The sequence below is a fragment of the Aulostomus chinensis genome, chromosome 3, assembly GCF_037954235.1.
Source record: "Aulostomus chinensis isolate RoL2024-O1b breed Wild chromosome 3, RoL_Achi_v1.0, whole genome shotgun sequence".
Classification (NCBI taxonomy): Eukaryota; Metazoa; Chordata; class Actinopteri; order Syngnathiformes; family Aulostomidae; genus Aulostomus; species Aulostomus chinensis.
In genome coordinates this window covers 14,145,626-14,168,000 of record NC_141322.1, presented here as the reverse complement: position 1 = coordinate 14,168,000, position 22,375 = coordinate 14,145,626, and the positions used below count along the sequence as shown (strand labels likewise).

Below are 22,375 nucleotides of genomic sequence, written 5' to 3'. Positions count from 1 at the left end.
TTTCATAAGCTTGCATTGTGGAGAAATCATGTTCTGTAGGCCCTTTGTGGTCGGCACTGTCTTCACAACTGTGCAGCTGTCTTCAGCATTGCTCCAGGGCCCAATAACCATGTGTTGGTGACACACACACACACACACACACACACACACACACACACACTGTTATCTTCAGAGTCACAAGTTAGTGTTTTTCCAAACTGGGCCATGTGGCAGCCTTCTGTTATAAAGAAGCCACGCATATTTGTGCCCAGGCTGGACATTTATCTAGCATAATGTGATTGTTCTGACGTGCCCTCGCTCTCAGTGGCGACAGGTCAGGGTGGGCCACATGTTTTGGGGTCGGCCCCTCCCTTGGGCCCTGTTTATACTCACAGTAGTGTTGGCCTTTGTTTGTTCAAATGTCGCCTTGTCAGATGGGCCAAGCTGATCAAAAGTGACGACTCATGGTTTATGCAAGGCTACTCTTCGTCTCCTCTTTGTCTTCATCTTTCTGCACAATAACAAGGACATCAAGTCATGACACCTTGCTGGAAAAAGTATAAAATAAAACCTTGAAGATTTCCCCATTTGACCCCCGGTTATATCATCTGCTCCTGCGGCCAGACAGCAGCGACAGTGGTGCAAATAAGCGCTCACCATTGGCTCCGTGGGAATGTAATTAGAGTTAGTATAAGCTAACTAACTACTTCGCTCACAGACTTTGATGTTGAGTTCATTGTTATGCTGACTTCCAATGTCATTGTTTACAGCCTGACACACTGTCAATTCATCAGACAGAAGTTTGTGTGTCTTGCTGTCCGCATGCACAACATCTACATGGAATCAGACTGACCAGAGGTCACTCAAAACAAAACCGGAAGGATTGTGGTTTTATCCGTCTGTTCCAACACCCAGAGCCATAGAGAGGGGGAGCTGTGACACGCTTTGATGTCACCGCTGGCACAGTCATGTGGTTCATTTAAGCCTCAATAGTTCCAAACTGAGCGGTCGCTGCCGTGTTCTTGTATGAGACAGACAGCAGCGAGCGCGTTATTGATTTGTAAATATCAATATAAACCATACACAAGTATATTTCTAACCCTTGATGCTCTATTTTATATATGTTTGTGTCAGTTATGCTTTTTAGTCGCGGGGATGACATCTGAAAGTAATGCATTCATTACTTTGTAAAGTGTTTAAGCTTGAGAGGGAAGGGTTCATGTTAGCTTGAGTAGATTACTTAAGTGAGCGGTGCTAACTTTAGAAGTTCATTTGAGCAATATCACACGAGAGGGAGTGCTGCTGTGCTGATTCAACAGCACTCCCTCTCGTGTGATATTGCTTTTATACAAAGTGCATTTTATTAGTTAACAGTAATCAGCGACAAGAGCTTGTGATTTGTTTGTGTATTTAATCATTTATTTAGCTCCACTAACACAAGTAGTTCTGCTCCTGGAAGGGAGACAAGGCTTACCTGAATGTTTCCATTTACTGTGCAACCGTTGAAATAAGAGTCCGTTGACAGACGCTTTGGTGGCATGATGTGTGTTTCTGATGAGTTGACAGAGTTGCTCCATCGTTTCCGGCTCTCCGTAGATGGTCTCCAGGAACTTTTTAGCGAGCTTTCAGAGCTGCGGTGCAAGTTTTTGTTTAGATTTGTATTTTATGTTCTGCCACACATTATCTATGAATCAAAACTGACATCGTAGTTTGTGTCTGTTTTTATAAAGCATCTCACCTATGCCCACTCACTCCCATAATCGTCCTCGCCTCGAGTCTCGCATCAGACAATTTCTGTGTGGCAGTGGCTCTCATCTGGGGTTGGTGTTAGACGTGTGTGTCCCTGCCTCCTTGCACATCCTGGGTAACATCTGTGACAGCTGGTTTACTCCCAGGGGAATGGCAGTATACCAGAAGCTGTCTGTCGCCACTGTTACCCTCCTTGGCTGCAGATACAGGGCCTTTGAATCGAGCGGAATTTTCTTTCGGTATTTTTTGAGCGACACTACTGGGCAGAGCGCATTTCCTCGCTCCTCATACATACCGCCCCTCCGGTTTTCTCGGTCTTTTTGATTTTTTTGTTTCTTAATTGAACCTCATGGTGAAATATTTTGCTCCATTGTCGTCACATTTAAGGATGAATGAGTAAGGTTTGAGATCCCGATTGCCCTCTTTGTCCCTGTGTCCAAAGTGCAACTGAATATCATACCAGACCTTGTTCAGTAAGCCTTTCAGATTGTCTGGACTCAGCGCTGCAGAATATTTTAAGATGCGCTGGTCTTCAGGTGAGCTTGGGGGGTGGTGTGTTGTTTTATTCTTCCCTGCCCCTCTTATCTCTTTGACAACTCCTTTGAAAACACTGTTAGCTGAAATAAACTCTGGGTCTTGCATTAAATTCCGTGAACGGCTAACCGGAGGTTCGTTGATTAAACGATTTAATCCAGCCCGAAGTCCAAGGTAGCTGCTGATGCTGTAGAGCTCGCCTGTAGTTGTCTGGATGGATACATAAAACTGCCTCTACACTGTGTTCAGCTCAGTCTTCTTAACTGAAATTTGGCCTGGATATTTTTGAGATTGAGCCAAGGCTGAAGGCAGTTCAGAGCTTAGGTTGTCTGCCTTAGCTAACGTTAGCTAGCCAGCTATATAATTACTTGGCAAGCATATTTCAACATCAAATAGCTGACATTGACATGGTAAGCTCGACCTTCAATGGGAGAATCAGTGATTTCCCAGTCACTATAGCGCGTAGTTTAGGTGAGGATTTTTAATAAGAAATGTGCTTTGTAATCATGACCTGGACAACGATTGCACCAATTTTTACCCAAAGAATGTTGAAGCTGCTCTGTATCAGTGTTGAACCTCTCAAAGGTGTCCTATCAAAAGTGGTGCAGTTTGTTTGTGGTGTTAGATTACAGTGTGGATCAGGATCTGTACAGATCCGGCCTGAGTCAAACAAAATACTGAGATGAGCCCACGTGCTTGTTTTCTTTGTATCAGAGCCTGGCACAGTTGATGTGAGCTGAGGCAATGAGTTTGTACTTCGCTGTCGTACAATAACGGTACAGCTTCACTATACGAACCAGAGAAGAAGAAAAACTGTAGTTCAATCAAACATAAACAATCAGTTGTAAATGAAATAGCTGGATTGTAAATAACAATATTGAAACTGCGATAGACACAACTGCAAAATTAGACGCCGTGAGCTTTTCACTCACATTTGCAACTTAACAAATAGAAGTTTGCAAAATGAAAATTGTACTTGGAGCACAGGCGAGTAGAAAAATCCAGCCAGATCACCCACTACTTTTTCACACACTCAAAAAAAAAAAAAAAAGAGCATCACAGCGCTGGACCCGTCCAGTCCAATCTGCCACTGTCCATGACGTTCCGGCTGCCACACTGCTTAGGTCTGTTGTCTGACCAGCCATTTGCTCCATCTGCAATCTTTTGGCCAACGAGCGTGGCACTGTTCACCACAACGGTTGTGACTCCACCAGAAGCACTGCTGCACATCAGACACGCTCGTATGCATCAAACGTCTTCCTGTCTGTAGCAGATCAAGTCAAACAGGAAGTCCTTAGAGTTCCAGCAACACCAAGCACAAACTCTCGATCGCAAAAACTGATGGCAAAAGGCAAATTATGTGTTCTATGGACACGTGATGGAAGCACATAAACCAATAGAAAATGTTAAAAACAACAAATCTATACTGATGTTTGGCTGCGCTAAGAAGTTAAACTTTCCACAAAACCTGACACTTTTATGGAAAACAGCAGCTTTATGTTCATATTTAAAAGACAATAACACATTCATTCAAGTCCGGCTGCACGCTTCCATTTCGATCTGGTTTGATGTGTTGTCTCCTGCTGGGTGCTGAACAGGAACAAGTGAATATGAGTCTGTATTTCTGAGCTTTAACACTCAAAACAACTACAGTCTGGAAATGCATGAGAACCGGCATCAATGATAGTGACTCAAAGCAGCCAAGTTCCAGCCTGTAAAATGACTCAGCAGACATTGTAGGGAGTCAGGTGATCACTTTGTGGGTTTGTAGACACAAATGACCTCTTTCACATTACACAAGTGCATTGGACCAAAAAATTTGATGTAGCAGATTTCACTCGCATTATAAGCATGCTAAATTAGACGCTTTTGACTGGAGGAAAGTACCGTAATGCCAATAAAAGAGAAATGAGAACATGACAACCCCAGTAAAATCATTAAATTCATCATTTGTTACATCGTAACAGTCATAAACCAAATTAGTGACCTCCATCAACCCTGCACCCTCCTTTCCACATGCACAGCCTGAATAATCTGTATCCACGCAGGAATTTCTGCACACACAAACACGTGCTGGATTCAGTTCATTTAAACATATATAGCATGTATGCCCATTCTCTACTATTCTCCCTCTTCTCCTTCCTCCACCTAACTGTTCCTACCATCCCTGAGTCAAGACCTCTCCTCCATGGCTTTTGTTCTATTAATGTGTGTCTGGCTCATATATTTGATTTACACACAACTGCACACCACTGATGAGTGCTGACTTGAGGATGTTTTACCATGCCTACATTACATTTGTAACTTGGTTTGATTGACTGGTATTAACCTCCTCTGAGGAGGTGTTCCGAGCAGCTGGTGTTGACTTCTCCCCAGCTCTAATAAAAGCAGTGGTCTTCACAGGTTGGAGGCTCTTGCTGTGGCTAATTCCACTGCAGATCGAATCCGCTATGGCTTTTAAGACCTGGTCATGTTGCCAGTGGTAACGCCCTTCACCCAGGGCTTTTGGACAGCAGCTAAGGATGTGCTCCAACATTCCTCTCCTCTGGTAGAGGGGGGCATGCTGGTGTCTCTACTTTCCCCTAGGTGAAGAAGTTGGATGGACCTGGCAACATGTCGCAGACCACCTGGATCACAAATTTAATTCTATGAGGTTCAGCCTTCCATAGTTCAGTCCTTGTGCTCCACTGCTTGCTCCCATCTCGTCCAGGCACCCTGTCGCCGTATTCCGACCATCTGGCAGGCTCGCATCTCCTCAACTCCTGCATGCACCTCCTCAAGGATCAGCAACCACCTCTCTTTCTCTTGCGTTATAGCGAGGTGTTCCTCTGCTGCCAAGGCCAGCTCTCCCCTGTGCCACTGTGCCCACTGACACCCTTTGCCATAGCCTTGACTCTGTGACGTCCACAGCCTCAGCAGCCCTCCACTTCTGCCCCATCCTGACTTCAATCCCAACCTGGTCAGCCTTTGGATCACTGGACTCCCGATGTTGCAGGACCTCCCTGAACCAGGCCACCATGAATTCCTTGCTAAGGCAACTGATGGGGAGCTTCAGCTTGTTGTTCTGCCCATATAGAGCGATGCTGCTCTGGCTTTGCAGCAGTCCCAGCCACCTACGGATCCTCATCTCAAAGCCTTCCACCATTGAAATGGGGACTTCATACACCAGGAGAGGCCAGAGGATCCAAGGGAGAATACCATGCTGGTAAATCCAGGCCTTGCTAGGGAGGCCAGACTTGTCCACCACAGCCAGCCGGGTGTCCAGATCTTGGTTGGCCGCTTTTGTGGAGGCCGCATCTCTCAGGCTGATATTGAATGAGTGCTGCTGCAAATCCAGACAGCAGGAGATTTTTAAATGCAGGCATAATTAAGAGTTCTTAGTAAGTGACTTAGAGAAATTAGTGAGGTTGATTAGATAGCTGCTTTTTTCTGTTGCTGCTGATTAGAGATGTTTGTTTATTTGTTTGTTCTTTCTATTTGTTTGTTCTATTATTTAAAGTCCAGCCATCACAAATGAGTGATGATGACTGTGTGCAGCCCCGCATAATGGCCACGTCACGTTCTTTCCCTCATATACTGGTCCTTCAAAGTGACATCTCGTCGTCTTTTCTTCGGTTTAAAGGCAGTCAGGGCCCAAAGCTCTGAGGAGCTCAAAGGCGTGGTGAGAGTTCTACAGCCTGGTTGTGAACTGGTGGATCAGGACACACAACTGGACCTGAAGGAGTTCTGATTTCGTCAACAGCACCTTGCTTGGCAACACCTTCCATGACTGGGTGATTGAGGTGACACCAGGTCTCTCTACTCTGTAGAGTATGTTTACTCTATGAAGAGTACTTTTATTAAAGCTTGGTCTTCAGCCAACGTATAAGTGGATGTAGAATTCCATGTACAGTCCTCAAGAGAAATTCAAGTCCGGACACCATCATCACCAGAGTGTTAAGTCCAAATCTAGTGAGATGACCAGTCATCACCAGAGATTCAAGTCCAACTCTAGTGTGAAACAAAAATCATCAGAAATTTGACTATAGGCTTCACTAGCTGTCCAGATCTAATGATGAAGAAGAATAAGTCCAAGTTTCACCATCAGTAGAGTTCCAAGCACACAGGTCAGTAGAGCTTTGAATAGGATCCTGGGTGTTACAACAGGAGGCAGGTGGACCAAGCAGGCAGACACTGGTTAACTCCATCCATCCATCGTCGTCTTCCGCTTATTCCTTACTAGTAAGGGTTGCGGGGGGCCTGGAGCCTATCCCAGCATCTACGGGCGAGAGGCGGGGTTCACCCTGGACAGGTCGCCAGTCCATCGCAGGACCAACATACAGAGACGAACACCATTCACACTCACAGTCACACCTACGGTCAATTTAGAGTATCAATCAGCCTCGTCCCCTCTTGATGTCTTTGGATGGTGGGAGGAAGCTGGAGTACCAGAGAGAACCCACACAGGAACAGGGAGACTCACACAGAAAGATCCCGCACCCGAGCCGGGACTCAAACCCCGAACCTTCTTGCTGTGAGGCCACAGTGCTGACCACTGCACCACCGTGCAGCCCACTGGTTAACTTGAAATCACAATTTATTTACAAACACAGGGACGTTAATGGCGGAGGGAGTGAGGGACGTTAATGGCGGAGGGAGTGAGGGACTGGAGGAGTAGTGAGCTGCCAAGGAGGGGGGTGGGGCTGCTGAAGGTTCAGAGTGACAGTGACGGTGGTGAGAGACGGAGGAGGAGGTCCAGGATGAGGCACAAGGAAGATTGAGGTCAGGGAGGGAGCGGGTCCGTATGGTTGCTGACTGGCATGGCCGGGGAATCTGGGAAGGCAGGAGAGCAGAGTGAGGACGTGAGGCAGGAAACACAGGTGACCAAAACTCGGGGAAGCAAGCGATCAAAAGTACTCGAGGGGCCTGACACAGTTACCGCGTGGTAGACTGTAAAGATCTGGCGATAAGTGGATGGAGAACCAGAGCATTTAAGCAGGAGAGTGATGAGCGGATGAGTCTCAGGTGTGCCAACCAGCAGCAGCCAACGTTTGGGACCCACCCCTGAGGAGGAAGGAGGGAACACACAAGGATGTCTGTACTTAGTGAAAAGTCAGTGAACAAGAAAGAATTTGGGGCGCCCTTTGCCACCCAGCAGGGGCTCAGGCTCTAACAACGCTGCTTGCAGCTTTAATTTAAAAAGGTGGTTCAATGTCTTCTTTAGTTTTATCATGTCATGATAGCTCATAATTTGGTACAGCAACTTGTTTATAGATTTGGATAAACACTTTGGGTTAATTTAACCAAATCAGACAACACAGGAACTGAAAAACACGCTCTAAAATCCACCAGACAAACAAGAATAAGACGCAAAGACCTTAAAGGAACATCATAGTAAAAATCCAGGCTGCGACTTTTGATGTTTGGAGATTTCTGTAAGAATTGCACTTTTCTGGGATGTCACTCCTGCACCCCTGCTTATTGATAACATATCTCGGATAGATGCACCTTCTCAATTCCCTACTTCTGGTGTTTATAATGTTAATAGGAACCATGTTTTGATTTCCAAAAAAGGAGGACATAAATGATACTCCTAGTTTACCCAACAATGCCTAATAACTTTATTTAAAGTATGCCTCCTCTGTATGTATAAGCAAAGATACAATTTCAATTAGGCTCCTCAGTGGTTATTCAACATGCTTTATTATTCCTAAAATAATCTCTCTTTAACAGGTGGTAGTGGTAACGGTACAAAAATAGAATTAAAATATCTGGAATGAAATGTATTACTGTGGGTTCACACTGAATGCGAATTCGCACATTCACACAAACAGTTTCCAAACAAAGTCTGTGCAAACGCGCAAATTGGGAGAATTTTCAGTCGGGTGGCGCGAATGAGGCGAATGACGTGAATTCAAATTTCGCCATTCGCGCAAGTTGAAAATATTCAACTTTGCCGAAAAATTTGCGTTACGACAGCCAATCACCGTTGAGGTTGTCCCAACGTCACGGCCGACTGTGTCACAAGATGGAGGACAAGTTGAGTGTGGCCATTCGCGCTGCCCGACTGAAAATTCACATCATTCACGTGTTTGCATTGACTTTGTATGGAAACTGTTTGCGTGAATGTGCGAATTCACGTTTGGTGTGAACACACACAGATGATGACTGTGTACATTGATGTTCAGTCTAGAAGACTGGATTCCCGGTTGATCTCTTCTCCTTCCTTCACCTCACCCTTCCTACCATCCCAGACCTCTCCTCCCTCCATCTTTCAGCATCTCCCACCCCTTTCTTTCCTACAGGGAGCCTACAAGCCCCTCTCTAGAGTAGTAGCTCTTTCTGACCGAGCGGTTCTGCTCTTTCAACCGCTGATGTCTCTTGAGTCACAGGGTGAAAGAGGAGAAAATGCCAGTCAGATTAGTGTTTAAGATTGGCGAGGGGACATGGAGGAGTGGGTCCCTTCTGAGTTCAAATGTTCCACCTAGATTTGGTCACGCTGCAAGAAAGAGGTGCTACCATCAACTTCAACTGCAATTTCCGACTGCAGAGTTCACTGTAGTGAGGGCTCCGAGGAGGATGTTGGTTCAGATCCCAATGGAAAGAGGAGTCGTGGGTGTGTGCCCCTCCGCAGGAGACCTATAGATACAGACATATATTCTGTAACAGCAGTTGTATCCAGGCCCACTTATAGAGATATGAGATTACCAGATAACACAAGTCTCCATGCTTTCTTCCTGATTTCCCCTCCCCCCTCTGCTGCTCTCGGCTTCTCTCTTCTCGCCGCTGTGGTGGGTTCAGTTCTTGACAAGGCCCCACATCCTGCTAGTTGCTAAATGAATAATACATGCATGTTCTAGCAGCGCTGTTAGACAGAGCGAGGGAGAGATCGGTGAAGAGAGTGTAGACGAGATGCCCTCTGTGTGTGTGTGTGTGTGTGTGTGTGTGTATGTCAAGTACTGTTTGGTCTTGAAGCCTCGTATGGAGAGACCAAAGCTGTCACAGAACTTTTGAGCTGGGCTATATGTGAGCCGCAATCAAGGAGATATTTGCATTCGACAGCTTCATGTCAGATTGGATAGGAGGGTGTCGGTGCAATTCCCAGTGAGGTGAAAGGTAGGCCAAAGCAAGCATTAAGAGGGTGATTGGGAGCTTCATTTCCGTCTTGACTGTTTGTGCGTTAGCTATCGAGTGGTTCGGTCTCACCATTTACATCTCTAGTTCCTTTAGACCCAGCAGAACATGGGTTGCCCTACATTTTATTAGCCAGTCTTGTTCAGATTTGACAGAGATCAAAGCAGTGTGCCAGCAGCCAGCCGAGCATGCATGCATTATCAATCATGTCTGTGGCTTTTTGTTGTACAAGAGATAGATTGCAGTGCAAAGATCAAAGGGAGAAGGTTATCAAAGGCAGAGTCGTTTTCTGGATGCAGGGGGGTAGATACACATCCACAAACAAATGTTTTAGCTATAAGAAATTGTGACAAGGAAAAATGCAGGAACAAGAAATACACACTGTGTTCTCTGACGTGTGCAGCTGGATGGTTTGTTTCTCACCACTCCCTTTCTCTCTCTCTCACTCTCTCTCTCTCACTTCGAAAGACATTTCTGATATAAACAAGGCACGTTATCTCAAAGGACATCATGAGTCAAATTATTCACCTCTTGCGCGGAACTGTTATCGCTTTCATTTGGAGAGACGGAGCAGATGAAGAGTTGCAGTAGGGGTCTAAAAGTGGGTGCATGCCAAGTGAGCAAAGCTTGTTTTTTCGTTTTTTTTAGATGACGTTGGTAAAGTGAGTTTTTCAAGCTTTCAGCTGTTTCCAGCGCTCCAGGTACAATGGAAGATGTGGCACAGCAGACGGCAGGTTGCTGATTGATGCGCCATGACTTCACGCCTCTCACGCCGACAGGCAGCTCAGGAATCTGTCTAACCAGCTCCTCACCACACTCGCGCAAACCTGCACAGACACTTAGTTTCCAGGCAGAATACCTGTGACTGCAGCGAATTTAACCTTGTCACACCCTGCACCTGAGCCAGATGTGTGACTGCTGTTTGTCTGTCTAGTCACACTTTTACTCCCCCCCCCCCCACACACACACACCCCAAGTCACACACTGACACACAGAAAATAATACTATCCAGACCCTTAACACCTCATGCTATTATTCTCTTAAATAGATTACTGTAGATCAAGTGTGGCCACAGTTAATGCACAATTATGTTTTTTCTTACAAGTGTTGTTGTAACACCGTACTATACTGTTGTGTTTTGAGCTATAAAAGTTTCTTTTAAATCCACGCTCTTTAGACATGGCAGCTAGAAAACAAAATTCACACATTTAAGGCAGAAATCCTCAACTGAGACCGCACTTGTTGGCTGTTGCTAAGCATTTAATAAAAGTGGATGTCAACTAAATATTTTATCTGCATACCTGTGCATCAGTCATAGATGATGACATTCAGCAGGCATGTGAAGCAAAAGCAAGTCTAAGATTCTGATATATTGGACAATAAAACAAAAAAGTGTATTTCATTTTCAACCATTCCCGGATCACATGGGTACACAATATCTCCTCAGGAGTCGAAGGGTTGTGTTTCCAGTGCCAGAGGCAGAATAAACCATTTGAGCTGACTAGAATCAGACCTCTGCTCGTCTTCAATGACACAGAGCTCTCAATGGTAAATCCACTTCTGAATGCAGTCTGCAATACATTGTTTTCCAAATGTTTTTTTCGTAACTTTAAATGTTCGTCTAATCTGATCAAAATTGCATTGTAATTATGCTCTGCTTTGGAGAGCATTGTCACTGTCTTGATTTTAAACCGATTAGCTCTTATTTTCATATTCAAATCATAATTGTCCTGTAGTGAATTTTCAGGAAATCGTTTGTTGTATGATGCGTTGAGAAAAACGTTCTTCGGTGACAAAAGCAATGGCTTTGATGTTCTGATGTAAAGTTTGATGACAGCAAATTAGGGACAAACATTGGATTAATAACATTTTATCTTTCCATAACAGTTATTATGACTGAGACACTTAAAGCGTCCCACAAAAAGTGTAATTTGACTTTTAATTCCCCTCAAATAGTTGTCCTCAGCTCAGAGAGATGTTTTTCCCTCCTGTGTCGCTTCTATGCTACTCCAGAATGCAGAAAGAGTCAGCTAGTATAGTTAGCTTGAAGCTAATGGCACCACAAAGCTACCTACAACTAATAGCAAGTTATTTTTGGACAGTTAGCGCCAGTAGCTTATTCAAAGATAGATAGATAGATAGATTAAATTACTCATAATGACTAGGGAGTGGTGGCCCAGTGGCTTTGTCCTCATGTGTCACAGAGTTTCATTGAAAATTCACCCACTGCAGGTAAAGTCCATCTCCACTGTGATCTCTGTGATCTCTGTGAAGCTGCACATGCCCGCTATCAAGCCACAAAGACAAACAATCACAACTGCCGGACAAACTTCATAAACAACATGAAGACTGTGTTTGTGACACAATCTCCTGCGTGGAACTTATTTCGCTCCCGTTGTCCTCCTTGATACTCACAGTGAGAAGACAAAAGAAAAGTCTATTAACGCTCAGGTCACGTAAGAACAACTGACACAGTCGAATGCAGAGACCAGAAGCCCGAACTTAAATAAACGAAGCAATGTGGTTCACGCCAAGTGCCTGGGTTGCTAGAGTGACCAGGAAGAACATGACTTGAGTGGGAGATCGGGCTCGCAACGGCTCGCTTGTGTGTTTCCCTGTGAGTGACAACTGAATCAAGTGAACAAGTCACACTCAACTTCTGCTTAAAAGCTTCCAACACTTATAGTGACGTGATGTTGCAACAAAAACGGAATTCATTGTAGATCAGTAACCAGACCAAGTGTGTTTCCATGGCAACTGTACTGGAATCAAACCTGTCTGAGAGGCTGCCATGATGTATTTGTTCTCTATACTGTTGATGAAAAAATAAATAAATAAAATAACCTGAAGGGTTTTTCTCACCCAAATTATGCAAACGCACACACACACACACACACACACACACACACACACACACACACACACACACACACACCCCAGCTAGCTTGTTAATTAGCCAGGTTTTCTTGGTATTTGTCCAATGGTTGAAATATCTGCCACCAGTCTAATGCTTTGGGGGTGAATGGCACTGCGTACTTGAGCTCAGTGCACTAAAAAAACACTTAAGACTTAAAAATGTGTCTTTACAGAAACAGACATCAGGTTTTATTTATTTTCACGTAGCTTAATTCCATTTTGGAAAATTAAACAATGTTGTGTGTGATGTAGGCCAGTTGATTGAAATTCCCTTTTAAGTTGAACACATTGCTACTATTATTGATGGAATTAGGATTTATCTTGATGCAGTGCCTTATTACATCAAATGTTACTCTTCATTGCCATCTGTCTTTTATCTTTGATCATTTCTCTTTGATCTGACTTTGTCTCTATATGAAGAATTCTCCGTCAGTCTGTCAAAGTCCACTTATTGCCTTGTCAGTTGGCTTAATCCAGATGGAATTGGACATTTTCTTCACATCTTATTCATTGACTCTTTCTGGTAAATATCATATTTTCAAGTATTTGTTTTGATGTCATTACTAAATGCTTTTATTCCTTTGCACATTTGCATTTTTAGCCGGTCTATTCCAAAATATCGGTCTGTCGTCGGCAGGGTCCACAGCTCGGACTAATATCGTTTGTTTGACACTACAGATGTGATTTGATGCCATCATTATTGTATGACCTTGATCAGGCTGTAAAACACAACCAAATACATCCAAAAAATAAAGACATAGAGGTTTGATGTATACTTTGCTAGTCGTCCTCTAAGCTACTGCTTTGATACTGGACATGATGTCTTATTGTTGAGATTTTGTGAGATAAAATATTGTTACTCTAAAATACTGTTCTTAGAGCCAGTAAATGTACAGCACAATAACGAAGAAGTGATTCCTGCTAGTAGCATTACATTTAGCTAACTGGCTAATAAAAACGGTGTGGTATCAGATCAAAGCATTTGCAGCCAGCGTCAGAGGCAAGACTGGTAGCAGAATCAAGCCGACTGTAACTTTTCAGTTTTTATAAAGACTTACAGATGACTGCTAATTTGGTGTGTTTAATGTGTATTGTCTCACCGGCATGTATATACTGTAGTTTAAGGGCATGCAATTATTTCCACAAAAAACTCAATCCTTTTTCAAGCAAAGGGAAGACGAGCCAAGCGTTTCTGTGTGTGTGTGTGTGTGTGTGTGTGTGTGTGCGCGTGTGTGAGAGAGAGTGTGTATACATTTATGTGTGCGTACGTGCGTGTGTGCTCTGACCCCAAAAGTCATTCTAAAAGCACCAGAGGATTCACTACTGAGACAGCAAGATGGAGAAACTCTCCTGATTAACTGGAGTGAAGACAAGCTTAAAGCTTGGAGCAGATGCCACAGCAGAGCCTCACACGCCTCAGCTGGCACAGCAGCGCAGCACAAACACAAGTAGCATGACACGGTAGCATGTGAAGGCACACGGCCACATGACAACCTCCTGCTATTTAATATGCTTCAGTACAACAGGAGGAGCACAGCTGTAAACTCCATCCTGCTCCCTCTGATTGCATCGACACACACACAAACCCACAGCCTCTAATTTTCCCTCCCCATCCCAAGTGCCTCTTAATCGCTTGTTTCTTTCTCTCTCTCTCTCTCTCTCTCTCTCTCTCTCTCCCTCCCTTGCCTCCTCCTCTGCTCCACAATCCATTGAGGATTCACAACAATAGAGTTGTAGACTGGATTAAGCAATACAATGTGTGATGGAGGGGGTGTAGCGGGGAGAAATCAATGGGCAGATGTGATTTCCTAAGCTGCTAAACATCCTCTGACATGTCGACCAATTAGCTGAGTCAAATGGGGATATCTTACCTACGTGTACAAGGTCATTAGATAAGTACTGCGTATCAGTGGAGTCTTCTGCTCATATATACGTGTGTGTGTGTGTGTGTGTGTGTGTGTGTGTGTGTGTGTGTGTAAAGACAAAAGGAAGTGTGAGATGGAAACATTAAACAATAGAGCTCAGTGTGCCTTCATCTTTATTACCAGTACGCATCGCCTAATAACATTTGGGATTACACCATGTCACACTCGGTGTAATTGCATTCCGTTTAGAGAAATGAATCGAGACGCAATGTTACAATGATTTCTGTTTCACAAATGCAGTTAGAGAAAGCTGCAGTGGCTGTTCACCTTTCAACACCCACTGTTTTTCATTCCTCTTTTTCTGTCTTTCTGCTGTCACACAGGACATCGACTAAAGAAGAAAGACAGAGCGATGCCTTTCATTTAGTTCTTGACACTGGAAAACATCCTACAGTAGCAAAAAATAGCTCACATGTAACTGTGCACCGTGTTCTTGGGAGGAGAATATTTCCTACCTGAAGGATGGTCTCTTGTGCTCATCACTCAGATGTGTTTTACATCCTGAATTAAATACTAAAGAAAAATCCTGTCCTTTTTATCATTATTTTTTTTATACACATGACTAGAATGAGCTGCTCTGGTGGAGCCGGTACTCAGATGTTGATTCTGTATTGTTTTAAAAAAAACACAGGCAAGAGGAAATAATGGTTCCATCTGACATGATTGAAGAACCTGGAGATGATGAACTAAGTGCTGGGGTGCAGAGTCTAGTGTCCCACTACAGCGCAGATTCATGTGCATCTATGTGAAAGATAATTATTGCATTTTAATTGTAGTCTATGTTGTCATTAAACCTGCTGGTTGTAGTGGTAACATCCTCCCAGCCTCACTTTGAACTGATAAATGTCTTTCATCAGCCCTTTTCCCATGAAAAACACCCCATGGCCCCCTTTTTGAATGGCGATGCTCATGTCTTTTCCTTTCAACACAATATATTTATTTATTTTTACTCTTGAAAAATAATGCCATGTGTAAACACCACGGTTAAGGCCTGGTGAAGTTTCGGGATAACCATCACCAAACAAACCTGCCTCCTTTGGTTGGAGTCAATGACATTTTTCAAATCTGTGGTTGCCAGAAATGTACAATATCAACACTGAAAATGAAGGAATGAAGAAGTTACCTCAGGCAGAGAGCATGATCCTATTTTCAGGATGATGAAAGACGGGAGGGAGGTGCCAAACACTCAAACCCCTTCTATTTTATTTCGGAAAATTAAACAACATATCATAGAGTTATGCATTTACTAATTGGCGACCCGAGAAACAGGTCCTGTTTTTTTTTTTTCTTTTTTGGACTCTATGTTTAGGAAAGGCAGCTTGACTGTAATGTGACCGGGGTGGCACCATCTGTTGTTCATAAAAGTGGCAAGCTGATGTCAAGCATATGGCAGAATATGTTGAAAACTCCTGCAGAGAGTAATAATCACAACTCTTGAGGTCAAACAACACTTATGGGGATATGCAGATGTCTGAGGAGGAGCTTTAAATGACAGAGCCATGTGCCTTCAGCCAACCGCGGTGACAATGTTCTCCTTATACTTTCCTTTCACTTCCTTTTCTTCCTCCGTGTAGCAGAATGGATGTCGTATTTGATGGTGTTGCGCGGAGAGAGTGTTAATTGCGCTCTCTGTCACATAGCAAGAAGGCTGTTAAATTTGATCACCTTGCTCAGGCATGTTATATATGACGTAAACTGACAGGCACTATATTTGTTGAAGATGTCATTTAAACACTAAATCTTGATTTAAAAAAAACACACACGCACTCTTAGATCATTTGTGATGATCCTTTTTTTCTATGAAAATATGAGCTCAGCTTCATACTCATTTTTAAAGTTACAAACGTTCGGCTACACACTCCTGAGTCAATAAAACGACCTCTCTTGGCAACAATCAGCCCTGTAACCTCAGATGATTTCCCCGCTTGCCTCATGCATCGTGTCCTACATGATCGATCCAACCAGGAAGTCATCAGGAAGCTGTCATGGAGTTCCAGCGACAGGTAGCATTGTTTTGCATTTAAATAACTTGCTGTCACCCTGTCTTCTCTAAGAAGGAGATTGCACCACTAGGCGCATCATAGCATCCTAGCATATTGTGTTGTTGCAGAGGTTTTGACTGTGTCTGGCTGACTGATTCCAGGACAGTTGTGAACAAGGGCCACTCACTGCTCCATCAGGGGTGGAGATGGAGGCGCTGAACTGAGGCCAGCCGTCCTGTGCTGCTCCTACATGTCACCTCTTCTCTCTGTAATGGGTTTCTGTGAGGAGTACGGTCTAGAGTTAAAAAAAGGAGAAAATTGTATTCATTGTATGCTTGTGTGTGTCGTCGTGTATTCTCTTCAGATAAACACCACCGAGCCGCCAAGCACAACAGAAACCTCAAGGTTCTACCATGGAACAGATGATGTAACCTCTCTGGTGTGGATTACATTAGAAACACTCAGTGTGGCATTTTCTCAGGAGAGGAACTGTGAAAGAGTTTTCGTAGAATTCAAGCAAGGCTACGGTCATGAAAAAGTAATGGAATTTGAAAATGGTAATTTCCAGGCCTGGAAAAGTTTTTGAAAAATAAATGCTGGAAAATTGTTTAAAATTGCTTAAAAGTATGCTGTGTGTGGTTCACTTAAGTTTGGCCGTGGAAAAAAATATCCTGTGGTTGATATGGAATTAATTTAATACACACGATGTGTCAAATCAGGTAGCTGGTCAGTATTTGAGGCTGCGTTCACACAGTCGGCCCAAATGGCCTGAATCAAACTACAGAGAGTCATAGATCACATAGGTCACAGGTTTTGAACTTCTCTGTTTATTTTCCATGTTTGATGATTGAATGTAGGGCAATGAAATTCTTCACAGACTCGTTAAAGTTGTGCAATTTCGTATAAATTTCTATGAACCCTGAAGGCAACTAAAATACACCACGAAACAGGTGGGAGATCACGAGGGGAGGAGCAAAGAGCAGAAATATGAGGAAGGGGGCTGGACTGATCCACTGATCCTGACAAGACACAAGTCTCAGAAAAGGACACAGACGGGAAGTTAAATAGGGAACAACAGAGAAACTACAGAAAATCATAATAGAAGATCGAAACAAGCGTCCAGTACCTACTCCAAGAACACAACTAAAGCGTTCAAACTGAATAGCATTCCAGTTCAGATAGGGGACCAGATTTTTTTCACTGTTCACCAAATTTTGATTTGTCCACATCATTCTGATCTCCCTGCAGCTTCAGGAATGTGAATTAAATGCAAGTGTAAATTTGACATCAAATGACAAATGCTTTCTTTCATTTTTCATTTTCTGAAATAACTAAACCCAGTCAGGCTGATGCTGTTGGCGGATGGTCCAATGAGCCGTTCAGATTTGATGCCCCATAACGCATCACAAGGGGTAGCATTCAAACTGTACCTGCCCCCTTCATCTTTCTTCTTGAAAGCTCCACCAACAAGAGTGTCTCTTTTCCCAGCTATCTTGGAAGGGGAATTCCAGTTATGTTAAGGGGCGTGTCCTACTCGAGGCAACTGGCCAATCACAACAGAGTGGATTTTTTTAACAGCCTGTTTATAATGAATTATAAACAGGATGCAGCCTTGGCCTGTAGAACTGCAACTAGGATATTTTGGCTCATAAATACATGCTGATGTTGGTAAATACACCACCCAAAATGAAAATATTAAATTTTGAAGGGGTATAATATGGCTTCTTTGATAATAAGGAGGACTCTGCTTGGTTATTCGGAGTGAAGGAGACTGTTTTCGAGCAATGGTGCATTCACAACACTTTTTCTTCCTTCTGTTATTCTATTTGGTTTAGAATCACAGCCACCTAATCTGAGGAAAACCTTCATGTCCAGTCCCTGAAATGCAGTACTGATATTTCAATTATAATCCCAAAAGAAAAAGGATAAGCGACTTGTTTCTTGGAGAGAGCTCACTGTGGCTCATGTTTAGATGGTACGACAGCTGTTTTTCAGGGGGTCCAGTCTTTCTATCACCATCGCAGATTAGAAATCACTTACACTGCTGTAGCTTCAAGCTGCCGAGGGGGCGTAAAATATATCCTGCATAAGCAGCCACTTGATCCTGAAAGTCTTGCTTACATATCAAGAAGCTTTCCTTGCTCGGATCTGTAGAAGTAAGATACAGTGGGAAAAATATTAGGATTTTTTTCCCCATAAATATCACACGTGCAACACCGCGTTTGCAGTAATAACTTGAACCAAATGGGTTGCACACAAATGAAGACCCAACAAGATCATCGGCAGGACAACTGCTTCCATTTTGGATTCACCCCGAGGCCATGAGGATGTGAAGAGTACTGTCTCTCTATCTCTCTGCATGGGATCTTGTGTCTTCTCCCTTTCTCAATAATGCAATGGAAAGAGGAGACGTCATGTCAGCGCTGGTATAATTACTGTGTGACTGTGTCGCTTCTCCGTCAAGGACAGGTTGGAACCAAACTGTGCCGGAGAGAAGTAAGAGATGATGACATTACAGGTAATTCTGCTGGAAAGAATGGTGACAGTGTTTTTGTTTTTCACTGGAATCTCAACTCTTTGTTTCCAGAATCTGGCTTCAACAGCAAGCAGTCTTGATTTTACACCTGAAGTATGAATCAGAAGTCATATTTGCAGCATTTCTTTAATTACCCCTGGGCTTTTGGTATTGTTCTGAAAGTTCTTAGTGGTCAAGAGGCAACACAATCCATCACTGTGAAGCAGAGAAGTGCTTGAGATCTGATTTCAGCTCTGGGCCCAGCTGAGATGACAGACTCTGTTAATACAACACCAGCCAAACCCCAAACTTCCTGCTCTGTAAAACCCTCGGCATATGCACACCTGCCAAGATGTGACTAAAACTGTTACTATCAGCAAGACCTAGAGTCTGGCGTGGGCCAAGACTTGGCATCAGGCCCTGGGTATAAAATGAACCAGACAAAGTAGGCAGTCATTAGAAGTAGATATTTTGACTTGCTGTCACCCAGAATAAGTCTGGGCCAATATGTATGGAGTCTCCCAGGAGGAGCAATGAGCAATTAGACAGACAGACAGATAAATAGATAGACAGACAGATAGACATAGATAGATAGATAGATAGATTGATAGATAGATAGATAGATAGATAGATAGATAGATAGATTATTTTTCTTTTTGGCTTCTCTTTGCTGTCCATTTTGGACACTCAATTATGCTGTCAGTGGATGTGAATGAAGAATTTTTCAGGACTTTTTTCCAACAAAAACCACAAATGCCAACTTTGTGGCAGCATGAGCGTTAAAGTCTGGACACACAGGGTGGACTGGTCTCCTCTCTGAGATGTACATGAGAGGCGGTACTCCAGATCATTACTCAAAGCCATACATGAAACCAGTACACACATTAAAATGGAGCTTGGGTTGACAAAAATTGAAGTCAAGGGTTGGGCAAACGCCACACCTCTCTTGCCAGTCTGATCAGCTGACCTGAGTCAGCCAAGGGGGATTCAACAGCAGCAAGAGGTTGCCTTGGTGATGCCCTTTATTTATAAGATAGTGAGCCTGGTTCCATTTCAATGTGAAGCAAACCTTTTTAAAATTTGCACAAAAAAAAAGGAATGTGAATTAAGCACGTGTTCACCAAGTAGCTGGAGTTGGAATTATGCTGGTCAGAAGATGTCGCTGTAGACAACATACCCTAACATGGCTGCAATAAAATGCAGAAGTAGAGGTTCAGACCTGGAAACAAAACAAGTAGTTGCCTTTGAAATGCGTATAAATTGTGTGTCTTTTTTCATGGTAGACTGATGAATATTTTGGTCTCTTCATTGGTTCACACATATCTTTTGTTCCTGCTGTTGTTGTTGTTGTTGTGTTTGCTGGCCATGTTTTCGCGTGTTACAGAGAAACAGGAAAGACGCCCTCAGAGGAAACAGCCGTCGTGTGAGTTCAGTGTTTACTACATCAGAACACGGTGGGCAAATGTGATGCATCTCCCAGTTTTTCCTTTAACTCTTTTCTGCATAAGTCAAAGAGCATATGTAATGACATTTTGAAAAATGAGGGATTTTATAGTTCTTATTTTGATGTTCTTATCTTGTTTTTCCATTGTGATACTGCCAAATACACATAAAACCAGCTCATGGAAACCCAGCCATAGTCATTGGGGAAAACTGCAGAGAGACCTTCAATGTCTGCACCATATCCAACAGAATTTCATTTAGCTGTTTCTCACCCAAAATAGTGGAGCAACCAATTCATACTCTTCTTACAAAGGTAGTTTTTTTTGTAGAATATTTTACTTTTCAACTTTCAATTTAACAATATATACATAAAAACAAACATAGAACCCCAAACCCCTTCCCAAAACCACCCTCTAAAAAACTGAGAGAGGAAGAGTGAGAATAAAGAGTGAAAATAATATCAATGATTCTAAATGAGAATAATAAAAATGGTTGAGGTGTGGCACGGTGGTGCAGTGGTTAGCACTGTTGCCTCAAAGCAAGAAACCCCGGCTCCAGCACGGGATCTTTCTGTGTGGAGTCTGCATGTTCTCCCTGTTCTTGTGTGGGTTCTCTCTGGTACTCCAGCTTCCTCCCACAGTCCAAAGACATCAAGAGAAGACGAGGCTGATTGATACTCTAAGGGCTCACTTCGGCTCGGGTCAAGTAGCTTTTGCCCGTTTCCACCGGCCCCACAGGGAGAACATGCAGACTCCACACAGAAAGATCCCGTGCTGGAGTCGGGGCTTGAACCTGGACCCTTCTTGCTGTGAGGTGACAGTGCTGACCACTGCACCACCGTGCCACCCTAATATCATTTCAAGTCCCAAAAAAAATTTAAGAAATGATCTTAACTGTAAAGAACAAAAAAAGTTTCTGCTGGACGGATCATATTTCCTCCTTAGGTCCTCAAAAGACATCAGATATTCATCCCTGGAGCAGTGCTCCAAATGACAAAGCTTTTTCTGGTGCCATGTTTCCAGGGTCTTACTATCCACTGACAGGTGTATGAGTTTGTTCTGTTTCAATGGCGTTTTAGGTGAAAGTTTATTTTTTTAGTTCGATAATTTCCCAGACTTCATGCCAGGTTTTGATGATATGAGTCAAGATATGGTTGTCAGTTCTTCTGGAGATAATTGTAGGTGTCCATTTATAGATAAAGTCTGCAGGAACATTTTCTTTAAGAGCATATATTCCAATTGACACCCAAGGTGGAATAGTTTCCTTTTCAAATAAAAAAGAAACAAGTCTCATTTGGGCAGCCAAATAATGCTTTTCAAGATGAGGCATTTGAAGAAGGTGGGGTGAGGGGGGGGGGGTGCTGATACCAAAAGAAAGTCAGAACATACATTCCTGCAATTTTGAACACAAAGAAATGTGTCATGTTCAATCAGAAGGCTAATGTTTGCAGGCCTCCCCACCATGCACACCCCTGGGAGCACACAAATAAGAGGGTTAACTAAGAAAAGCCACTTGAAGAGTTTGATGGCAGCCAGGTGACCACAAAGACGCTGTTTGTAACTAATTATGTTCCATTCATGTCGCCTAGATTTTAATTATGATCGGCTACTTAAAGAAAGAAAAATTCCACTGAATATGTAAGGTGAACAGAGCCGCTAACTACCTTAGCATACCATGCTCACCAGCCAGCACCCGTGTTTAAAGTGTGCTACCTTATTTTTTTAATGAATGTAGGTGTGCGCACTGGCACAACATCAGTGTAATCATGCAGCTGTATTGATGTAATATCAAAGCTGATATTGTTTGTGATAGCATGTGTACACATCATTGAACTTCTGCTGCTAATTGACTCAGAAAGGCTTCATGTTGAGGGATATTTCTGCTTCCCATGCTACAATTTTGAAGCCTTGGTTTTGAGCTCACACTGCTGAGCCCTTCTTTCATTTACATAAAGCCGCTAGCATCATGTTTTTAGTGCTTAATGATGTCCATCAAAGCAAAATGACATTTCATATTTGTTCTATTTTTATGCTGGATCTGCTCTCCTGCCACAGTAGTAATTAGAAGAGTCAGTCTTCAGGCATCCACCTTATTGAAGTGGGATCCAAACTTTTCAGATTCAGCAACTTAAAATGATCCATGTGCAATCGCAGATTATTATATTTGCAGTCTTTTTCCCTCCATGATGACAGATTGCAGCCCAGAGGAAAACATTCAGC

At 43.2% G+C, this 22,375-nt stretch overlaps 1 long non-coding RNA gene across 1 annotated transcript; it reads right to left on the bottom strand.

The window, feature by feature from the left end:
* Positions 1–212: 212 nt before the first annotated feature.
* Positions 213–1,788, bottom strand: LOC147267779 (uncharacterized). Its single transcript, XR_015112286.1, has 3 exons — positions 1,718–1,788; positions 1,454–1,610; positions 213–490 (listed from the first exon to the last, which is right to left on the bottom strand). It is a non-coding gene; the product is annotated as an uncharacterized LOC147267779 (long non-coding RNA).
* Between the last annotated feature and the right edge of the window lie 20,587 nt (positions 1,789–22,375).